At 36.5% G+C, this 11,564-nt stretch overlaps 1 pseudogene; it reads right to left on the bottom strand.

The window, feature by feature from the left end:
• The window catches only part of LOC109046281, a 60,530-nt pseudogene that overhangs the window by 8,787 nt on the left and 40,179 nt on the right, over window positions 1-11,564 (bottom strand).

Genomic DNA, 11,564 nt, shown 5'->3' with positions numbered 1-11,564 from the left:
AATATTGTATTCATTAATATACAATATAATAAATAAAAGAAAATATTAAACCTAATAAATACATTAAAATAACAAAATACAATATAATGGCATATAATACATATATTAAAATAATAAAATATAATAATAATGTTTAAAAACTGGGTTTAATTTTGCACTCTTGACAACTAAAAATGCTATTTCCATTGATTCTACTAAGTACATTTAATACAATGGCTGCTTTATTCATATCCGTGCACTCCGAATAGATGCACAAGATAAGAAATTACGAAACTGTGTTTTGAGGAGTTTGCTGGCCTATTTGTGGCACCTGATTCCAGTTCTTTTAGTGAATATGGCAATAAAATGACGCAGACAGTGCATGTAACTGCACTATCAGCAGGCACAACTCATTCTTAGTGTCATCCTTGTGTGTTTACTGCTGACAGATTACAGCATCTATCTGTCTGTATGTCTTGCAGAGAGAGTGTTGATGCTACTTGTCACTTTTTTGCTTCTCCGACAATGCCAAGGCATCTGAGATTCAAACAGTGATAGCAGGCAGGTGTCCCCACGTTTGTGATTTGAAGATCTTAAGCTCTACGACTGGTCTGCCCAAGACTGCGCACGAGCCGATGTTTTGTAAGCTAACTGATTGGCGAGGGAAAGGGCGGTGATAGGAAATACTTTTTAGCCGCGCATAAGAGTTGCAAGACCGCGAATCGTGTCTTGTACGGGAGGTTTGTACTTGAGCGTGGTCACCCACGGGCCTGCCTTGGTTAGTAAGGGGCGCATGATTGGAGCCCTCAATGGCAGAAAGTGTTGTGCGCACGCCCTATAGCATGGTCAAGAACACTCATGCACCGCCACTGCCGGAAATAAGGCCATTCCAGAGGAATCTAATGAGGAGAGAACAAAAAGACGACTAAAGAAATGTATTAAGAGAAAAAAAAAAAAAAGTCCTTCTTTTCTAATAAACCAGCGGAAGAACATATTCGTGTGTCAGAGGTTCCTAAGCAGGGGACGGAGAAATCACAGACACCCGCAAGCGGCGGTGGATGCTAGAAGGATTGTGGCCAAAATGTTAACGAGAAAAACACAGTCTGCCAACTCTGCCACAGCGCCTGTTTTTAGCTAACTGAATGGAGAGAAGGAGGTATAGGAAAAAGAAGAAAGCCGACTGACCAAGGGGTTGGACTTTCTTACCATAAAGTGGCCAGAACAGCGAATCTTGTCTTCGTTACGGGAGGTTTACTTGAGCGGTCACCCACGCCCCAGGGGGGGGGTGTGGTATGAAGGCGCATGATGGACTCATGGCAGAAGTGGGTGTGCGAGCCCTATAATGTGGGCCAAATCATCAACCGCCACTGCGAAAAGGTTCCCTTCCATGAGAATCTAAAGGAGAAACACAGAATAAAGAATGTAAGATAAAAAAATCCTTTTCTTCATAATAAACCAGAGGAAGAAATTATTGCTTTCAGAGGTTTTTTTTTGTCTAAGCTGGGGTCCGGAGAAACCCAGACACCAAGCGGGTGCTAGAAGGATTTGCAAAAATGTTAAGAGAAAAACAGTGTAAAAAATAAATGAATAAATGAATAAATTTTTCAATTAAATACATTTCCAAAAAACGGCATACATTTGAAAAAAAAAAAAAAAAAAAAAAATATATATATATAGTATATATATTATATATATATATACATATAGATGAATTAATAAAGATAATACAAACAGTATGTTAATCAACAAATAATAATGACCTTATTTTTAAGCATTAAAATGGATCACAACTTATTTTATTTTATTGATAACCATAGTTTGGATATTTCACTTCACAGCCTTTACACATTTAACACATGCTATTGCTATTGGTGAGCTAGAAATATTTTGCCATATAATAGTTTGCTACAAATAAATATATCTTTATACATTTATTCTTCATCAAATCTCACATAATTTGATGAGATGTCTGACTTGGCAAATATGAGCACAGTTTGAGAAAATAATGAGAAACACAGGGAGAACAATCTGAGAAGCAGAAGACCTCAGCAATTTGCTCTCCATGTAATCTAAGTGAAACTGAAAACAGATTTCTTTTGTGATATTTCTGTCCTATTAAACATCAAACAGCTTTTTCATAAGGATGAAGACATCCAGTGCAATTATGTCCTGGAAATCATGGTGATTAAATTGGGAATATTTCAGGATGTCCACCCACATTGTCATTTTCAACACAATGAGCGGGTTGATTGACAGGGAGGACTGGCGCCATTAAACCTTACTCCACTTTTTCATTATCTCGCTTTAGTACAACAGACACACACCGCGACGATGCAGCCCAGCCATAAAAAACATTCACACTTTTCCTGTTACATGGCCCCTAGAGGTGGCAACAAAAACGCAGCAGAGCCAGGAAGTGGTCATTCGGATTTTGTTTGAATGGAAGAGAGAGACATAAGAGACAGGCAGAGATCTATAGCAGACAGAATAAGTACCTTGGGGCTCTCCAACAACTGTGAAAAATGCCAAGGACCGTGACAAGTTGGCCTATGCAGCATTTCTGTACAGCAGAATGCAGCTAGTCAAAGCTCCTCTGAGCCAAAACAGAGGATTAAAATTCGGTGACTAGCTCATTACACCTTCAAAGCAGCTGTGTAATCATCTAACGGATTCTCTACTCCCTCCTGTGGGTACCTGGCTTTTGCTTGCGTATGCACGTTGAAAGAATCACAAAACAAAAGAGCCCGATACACGACAAGATTTTTCAACTTGATGAGGAAAGTCCAGTGCAGGCATAGTCTCCCTCAATCGTGTGTCTTTTTTAAAAGAACCGTAGATCTGAAAATAACCACTCCTGTCATTGATTGTACCTCACCCTTGTGCCACTTTCAAACCCATATGACCCGTTTCATTCTTTGGTGCCACTTAAGATCAAAAAATTGCTGATAATGTGCGCACCCTCAGGCCCCCCCCATCCAAAAAGATTTTTCAAGATTTAGAAGAGTTTGTTTCTTCTTCAAGAAAGAGTTGGAGAAATGTAGCATTACATCACTTGCTCACCAATGGATCCTCTGCATGTGAATGGGTGCCGTCAGAATAAGAGTCCAAACAACTGATAAAAACCCACGATAATCCACGAGTAATCCACACCACTCCAGTCGATCAATTATGAAGCAAAAAGCTGCTTCTTTTCACTGTAAAAAATATAATCTATCAAGATGTTTTTCGCGCGTTCTGACGGTGGTTCCGTCTAAAATATGAGTTCCTTTATCATAATATCACTTTCTTCAGTGGAAAAAGTTTGGCTTGTCCCTGAAATGGGAGATAGATCTGGCCAAATCAAGCATCGTGTACAAGCGAAAACAATCCAAAACAGTTCTAAATAAATATTTCAGTGGATTTTGATGTAAGAGGACAACAGGGAATGGACATTTTCACTGATATGATTTATGGATTTTGGCAAGACGCGACAGTTTAAAGTTAAAATACCTTAATGATGGATTTGTTTCTTATAAACACACAGCTTTTTAATTTCACAAGACTTTAACTGATGGACTTGTGTGGATTATTGTGATGTTTTTATCAGCTGTTTGGACTCTCATTCTGACGGCACCCATTCACTGGAGAGGATAAATTTGTAAGCAAGTGATGCAATGCTAAATTTATCCAAATCTGTTCTGATGAAGAAAAAACTCATCTACAACTGTGGATTGCTGTGGGTGAAATTTTTCACTTTTTGTGTGAACTATTCCATGAGGTTGAGAAATACGATGTCAGACATTTATATTTTGGCTGCATCTGGCCCCTTTAAGCAACACACACTTTTTAGAGGAAGATTCATGACTGATTGAGTTTTAACCCCACGTCTGTATCTGATTGCAAGAGGCTAATTTGTTTAACACAAGCTAGCGATTCCATCCAGATGAACTTTGCGCTGGATCAGGGTCCCAAAGGAGGAGACGCGGAGGATGACATGATGTGAAGAAACTCTGATTAAGACATTACGCACTGGAAACATCTGGTCATTGGCAGCCCTAAAGCATCAAGCTGAAGGTGTCTGTCACAGATGAATGAAATAAATGAGTGTAAACTATTTAAAGACTGAAATTTAGCCTGTGCATGTTAACAGTTTGGCCCTGGATTTCACAGGCTTGGTTTTAAAGTACCTTCTGTTCAGTAAACAAATACATGTGTTTGGGATTATCAGATTAGAATGACTTTAATGGAATAGTTCACCCAAAAATGGAAAATCTGTCATCAATTACTCACCCTCATGTCCTTCTAAACCTGCATGAGTTTCTTTCTTGTTTTGCAATAAATTGTGGTGGCTTTCAAGTTTCAAAAAGATGCAAAGCACAATAAAACACAAATCACATACAAATTAATATTTTACATTTTCCAAAACAATATGACAACTCTGTATCATAAACTGCTTATTCAGTTAAATTCTTCACGACTCTTAATTTTGAATCACTGAGAGTGAATCATTCTTTTGAGTCAGATCTTTTAAATGCATCGGTTAATCAGGGCTGAATGATTCGTTAATTAATTCAGGGTAACACTTTACTTAAAGCCTTTATGTATAATGCATCAAAACTTATCGATTCAGTGTTACACAATGCATTTTAAATTCAGTTATAATTATTTATGACAAGATATAATGTATTACAACGCACATTATGAATAATTATAATGCAACATACCCTTTAATAACATTTTATAATGCATTATACATAAAGGCTTTAAGTATTACCTGAATGAAAAAAGTCTGAATGATTTGTTCATGAATCAAACTATCTGGTTCTGAAGTTAAACTAACTCAATAATGTGGTCATATGGATTTAAAAGATTTGAAATAAAGCAGAAAAGTTAAATGAACTACTTTTATTTTCTATTATTGTGCTTTTATGTCCTTTGTGAACCTTGAAAGCTTCAGTTCCAATTTATTGCGGCTGCATGTAAAAGAATAGCCAATATAATTCATCAAAATTTCTCCTTTTGTGTTATACAAAAAAAAAGAAAAGAAAAAAAAAGAATAAAAAAATACTAGTTTTGAAGGACATAAGGGTGAGTAAACAATGGCAGTATTTTCATTTTTGATGGAACTAATCCGTTAAAGTCAGTGAAGCATGGGCAGGAAGTTGATGATTTCTTAAAATAACCTTCTTCGGAAGGTAAAAAGCACTCTCTCTCTCGCAGTGAGTTTGCAGAAAGGAAATCAACAATAGTCACTGCTAATGACTGGCGGCTCACTAAAATGGACGATAATGGACCAGGGTCTTCTGCCTCATTTTGTCATACACACAAAAAAACGTGGACAGGCACATAGACATTAAATACAATAGTGAATCACAGGCTTGGGCCAAATTGCGAAAAGTTCATGAAAAAAAAAAACACCTGCTTAATGAGCCTTTTGTTTTGGCCACAACAATCAGTCTGCATTAGTAAGCAGCCAATGAAGGAATAATTAATAAAAGCAATCTGCCTGCTGTCCATAACACAAGACACTCGTGCGATTCCACTCTTATGACCCATGGGAAAATGCGACGCCTCCACTGCTGTGCAACAAGTATGAGGATAGCCGCAGTCTCAAACGGAGCTGTTTGGATTCTGTCTAGTCTCCATTAAGAGTTAATTATACTGTACGCACAGCAGAACTTCCTCTTTCCTGTTTCTTTCCTCTGTTCTCTCAAAGAGAAAGTTCTTGTCATGTCAAAAACAATATGCTTACAGTTCTCCAAACTGAGCTGGAGGGAAAAAGAAACAGGGAAAGGCAAGCACGTTTGCATGATAAAGCTTGTCTTTTTTAAGGAGTTCAATCATCTGAGCATTAAAAATTTCATATACTTGAGAAATGGGAGGCGCTGCATCTTCAAAATAATTCATTTTAATTTGAAAATGTACATTTTTCTTTCTGTTACTTAATGATTTAAGATGACATTTTAATTAAATATTGTAGGATTTCGAAACAAATAGCACTGAATCTCAACAATAAAAATGAAATCGTAGGCATGTTTTTACTTATCTTCTATAGACACATGGAAGTTTTTTTGTTAGAAGAAGAGGGGGTGTGTGTGTGTTTTTTTATGGGTATCATTTTTTTTTTTTAAAATCTGTGGGGGGGCATGATGCTGTAAACTACTAAATTCTGTTTCACATTCTGCCTAACACTTAATAACAAGTTCTTTCTCACTTTCGAAACAATACATATAGATTTTTGTTTTTTTTTTTATTGTTGTTTTGTTGTTTTGTAGGTGTGGAGGGGGTTTATGTTTTATTTGAGAGTTGATGATTATGATGCAAAAGTGTGATGTTTATTATTCAATTTCTCTATGCCTAGTCAAATATTTCGTTTTGTGTGTGTGTGTGTGTGTGTGTGTGTCTGTGGAGTTTATATTCACTACTGTTCAAAAGTTTGCCGTCAGTAAGATTTTCTTAAGAAATTAATACTTTTATCAAGAAAGGGTACATTAAACATTTAAAGAAGGCATTTATAATGTAAAAAAAAATATATTTCTATTTCAAATAAATGCTGTTCTTTTGAACTTTTATACATCAAATAATACTGAAAAATGTTTATCACACTTTCCACTAAAAATATTAAGCAGCACAACATTGATAATAACCAAATCATCATATTAGAATGATTTCTGAAGGATCAGGTTACACTGAAGACCGGAGTAAGGGCTACCCAACCATGTGACCAGTCGGACCACAAACCATTTTTAGCAGCTGGGTAGATTTTTAGCAAAAAAAAAAAAAAAAAAAAAATTCATAGTATGGGTCAAAATTATAGATATTTCTTTTTAGCTCAGCCAGGAAATCATTAGGATATTAAGTAAAGGTCATGTTCCATGAAAATATTTTGTGAATTTCCTACCGTAAATATATCAAAACTTAATTTTTGAATAGTAATATGCATTGCTAAGAAATTATTTGAACAACTTCAAAGGCGATTTTCTCAGTATTTAGATTTTTTTTACACCCTCAGATTCCAGATTTTCAAATCCTTGTATCTCGGCCAAATATTGTCCGATCCTAATAAACCATACATCAATGGAAAGCTTATTTATTCAGCTTTCAGATGATGTATAAATCTCAATTTCGAAAAATTTACACTTAAGACTGGTTTTGTGGTCCAGGGTCACATATAACAATAAATGATGACGTAATAAAGCATTTTAACATATTTTAATATATGTGTATCACATGTACATTATTGTGTATATCACCCTACACTCCATACCCCCTAAAGACAAAGCAAAAAATCAGATTTGGTCTTTTTTTTTTTTTTGCCTTGTTGTTATGGGAATGAAGTGTTGACTGATGTGATTTTTTTTATTTTTTATTATTTAAAGCACTGTTGCATTAGGCTTCAACATAAAGTCTGGCATTTACATAAACAGTCAAGGATAGTCTTGTTGGACGATCTTAGAGGGCAGATGGAAAGCCCAAAATAACACAGTAAATTGGGAAATTTTGGGCTGAAATCTTGGGCTTGTTACAACACCGCATTATAAATAATGGATGGTGATGACGAGTTAGGAATAATTGGTGAGCATATGGGAGGTCCAGGTGCAGGTGGTCATTAGATGGACAGCTAATGAAGCAGAAACATGGAAATGGTAGTGTTTTGGTGAAGGGTCAGTTGGTCACACACAAAGAGGTGGAGGAGTGGGTCTGACGCTCAGCTGTGTATGTCGAGATGGTGTAAGTGGGTCGTGAAAGGCTTGTGATTTTTAAGTAGGCCTTTCCCTCCCCATTTCTCTTTCTCTCGTTTGCTCTCTCCCTTCATTCAGTCCTTCATATTACATCTGCACCTGCCAAAGGACGGAGCAAACAGCTGCTCGTCTGATGGGGGGCCTAATTGGGGCAGACTCTATGGCTGTCCATGAGCATATGGCCCATAGCCACAAGAGAGCTGAGTACGGATGCAAAGGGTCGTTTGAACCAATTCCATCGGGGTTCACACTGACTGGGCAGGATGGGGTAAAAGGAAACCCACCTGCACCCATGCTAATTATCAGCTTCTTGGTTAGCGCAGCCTCTCTGCAAACTTGTGCAACTTTGGCAACCTAGGTGGTGCATCTTAGAGATGGTCGAGTCTGATTATGGCCCATGAGAGAAGAGCGAGGAACTGAGACAACAGCATCTGTTGCTTTCAGACAGGCCCTGCCAATGGGCTCAGGATCCAGTTTTGGAGTACTGCACACAAAATGTCTCAATTACCTGACAGAAAAAAAGATGTCCTGAGAAATCACACCTGTCTCTGTGACAGTCTGAGACAAAAAAAAGGAGCTACGGGAGTGGACAGCACTCTTTTTAGCCAGACCATGAGCCAATCAGAAACAATCTTTGCCTGTCAATCATTTCTTAACGGTTATATATATCTTTTTGTACACAAACCATAGCATATTTTTGTACTTTCATTTTTATATATATTTTTATATATATATATATATCCTTCAATTTGCATACTTTTTTTTTTTTTTTTTTTAAAATAATTTAAATTTATTGTTTTCATTTTTTTTTTTAATGTTTTGTGATGCCTTGCTGCTTTGGGATCAGTAAGATCAGTTTTGTTTTTGTTTTTTAAAGAAATTATTACTTTTATTCCACAAAGACACATTCAATTAATCAAAAGTTAAAGTAAAGACTTTTACATTGTTACAAAACATTTCTATTTTAAATAAATGCTGTTCTTTTGAACTTTTTGTTTATCAGAAAATCCTGGAAAAAAATATTAAGCAGCACAACTGTTTTTAACATTGATTATAATAAGAAATTATTTTTTGAGCAGCAAATCTGCATATTAGAATAATTTCCGAAGCAGCATGTGACACTTAATACAGGAGTAATGGCAACTGAAAATTCAGTTAAAAGCCATAAATGACTAAATTATATTTTAAAATATATTAAAATGTTATTTTAATATATATTTTTACATTTTTATAATTATATGTTATTTTAAATTGTAATAATATTTCCCAATAATACTGTTTTTACTGTATTTTTGATCAAATAAATGAAGCCTTGGTGAGCAAGTGACTTCTTACTGACCCCAAATGTTTGAACAGTATACTGTAACTTTTTTTTTATTTTTTGAAGTATTGGTGTTTTTGTTGTATTTTAATGAAAATTAATGTTTTTCAAATTATTATTTAAATATAAAAAAAAAAATAGATAAAGAGCTCCTTGGCTGAACACAGCGAACAACGCAGCATACATTGCTGCTCATTTATATATGTCATGCTGTCTTACCTGGCGATCTGAAGGTCCAGGCTTCATCATCATCAAAGTGTGTGTCGCCCGCTGTGAATCGTTCTCCGGGAAAGAATGCGTGGGCAACTGTACCACCGGGTCCATCGAAAGGGTATCCGTCATTATGGTCCGCTTTGGTGAAGTCAATCTGAATGTCCGCCTCATTCCCCGCCACCTCATGGAAGTTGAGAGGAGCGATGTCACTCCACACTTTCAGGGCGTAGTACATAAGCGCCCGCACCATGTCCCGGCCCAGCAAAGCTGACTCCTTTGGAAACGTCCTTACCCTGTGAGAGCAGAAACATGAGTTCATGTTTGAAACATTGGCTTGAAATAGACAAGAATCCCTTTTTAAGACCACCGACAGTGCTAGAAGATAAATTCAACACCGCTTTGAACGCATAAATAGGACAAGACATGCAGCAGGCTGTCAAAAACGGCTCTGAAAGCCTGTCTCGCGGCTCTTTCTAACTCAGAGTTAGTTCAACGGTAATACATTTAGGAGTTACAAAACATCTTCTTCCCCTTTTCCCTCGTTTCTCTTACACTCAAGGTATTTCAGAAACAAGTAAGGGTGATTTGGAGGTCCACTACACCCTACAATCATGGTAATCACTTACTCCAAGGGCAATTTGAGCCCTCTTTCCTTGTACAGATACAGATCGATGAGAAATTAATTTTAGAGTGCTGGTTCTGTTATTCTATTACATTTACAGAACACTGACTCTTCCAATGGAGTTATTAGGGCACTTTGGGTGCTGGTAGAATATTCACACTGGTTGCTCAAGGTCAGCATGTAGATTCTGTCAAGCTCTATGGTGATATATGTGATAACGGTTGAGTTTATGGGGGGTGGTTTAAAAGGAAAGGCAGGAGATGCACAGTAGTGCCGTGCCAAGGTCAGTGCTGCCCCCAGCTGCATTTCCAAACAGTTAAGTGACCTCTTTGTGTGCTAACATTCTCCCACGGTTTGTACATTAATTCATCTCACCCCATTGCTCTTCTGCTTGACTTGTGCCAGAAACGCAGTAAACATCCTAAGCATTTCACACACAGCTAAGAATATGAATTTCAAAGTATGAAAGGGAATTTCAGGTGAAATGGTGTCAAATCTGTGCTCATGTTCAGCCTAGAACCACTTGAGACTCATGCCAAATGAAAATTTCACCATTGGGCAGGGAACTCCAGGATGGTCACAGAGATAATCATAGTCTAGGTCAAGTGTCACAAAGGGGCTGCAGGAAATGTGCCAAAAAATATGTATTTTAACAGCAAGAATGAAAAAAAAAATAATAATAAAAATAACGTGTCTGTGAAAAAAATATTTGGGGGAAAAAGATATAGACAGAGGAAATATATTATACTATTTTATATAATATAAATTATTTAGCATTTTTTCACATGTGTGTGTGTGTGTGTGTGTGTGTGTGATTAAAAATAAGTATAATTACTATAAATAGTTCTAACAGGTATATAATAATACAGAAACACACACATTGTATATTTATTTATTAAATTAAGTATTAAATTAAATATTTTGTTTGCTAAATTAATATCATTTTGTGAAATACATTATATATATATTTTTTCTTGTCATTATTAAGTTAACAGTAAGACAGAAAATAAATATGCTTTTAATTGTGTGGGGACAAATATTTGCATGTCCTTTTTTTCTTTTCTTTTTTAATAGGTAAAATAAGTTTAGGATAGCAGACTTTTCTGGGGTTCCTGCTATTTTTTCCCAATTATTTCATTAGTGCAGTTTTTGGTATTCTTATGCAATCTATTCTGTTTCACTGAAATTTCCTGTTAGAACAGGCTTACATGCAATAAGTTCAGTCTGTCCTAGCCAAAGTATGATGACCCTAATACGAGATCACATGAAAATGTAGGGAGCTATGGAAGGAGGTATAAATTTCTAGTTCAATTTTCCATCAATTTTCGCTATAATGTGCCTTCAGCAGGGTTTCAATAGACGGCCGGCATAAATTGGAAAATAATCAAGGCTGCTTTTTTCTTTATGTCGTCTGGTTATTATACAGGCACTAGCAGTGGCAGCTAACCTGAAAGCCTGAAAAACTGCCTCTGGGAAGATTGGCCGTCCCAGCAGCATGTAAACGCCCAAATGTTGAAGTTTAATTTTCAGTCACAATCCCTCTTCTTTGTCTCCATGTGATACAAGACTGATTAGACAGACAAGAGGGGAAAGGGATGAAAAGAGAGAAAATGACAAATAGAAATCAGGGCGAACAAGTTCAAAAGAACTCATTTCCTCTGTTCCTTGGTAATTCTCACAGCGGGTCTGACCCCTGCAGATCAGTGGT

Source organism: Cyprinus carpio, unplaced genomic scaffold (assembly GCF_018340385.1).
Source record: "Cyprinus carpio isolate SPL01 unplaced genomic scaffold, ASM1834038v1 S000006762, whole genome shotgun sequence".
NCBI lineage: Eukaryota > Metazoa > Chordata > Actinopteri > Cypriniformes > Cyprinidae > Cyprinus > Cyprinus carpio.
The sequence above is the reverse complement of the archived record's forward strand: the minus strand, read 5'-3'. Positions and strand labels throughout refer to the sequence as shown.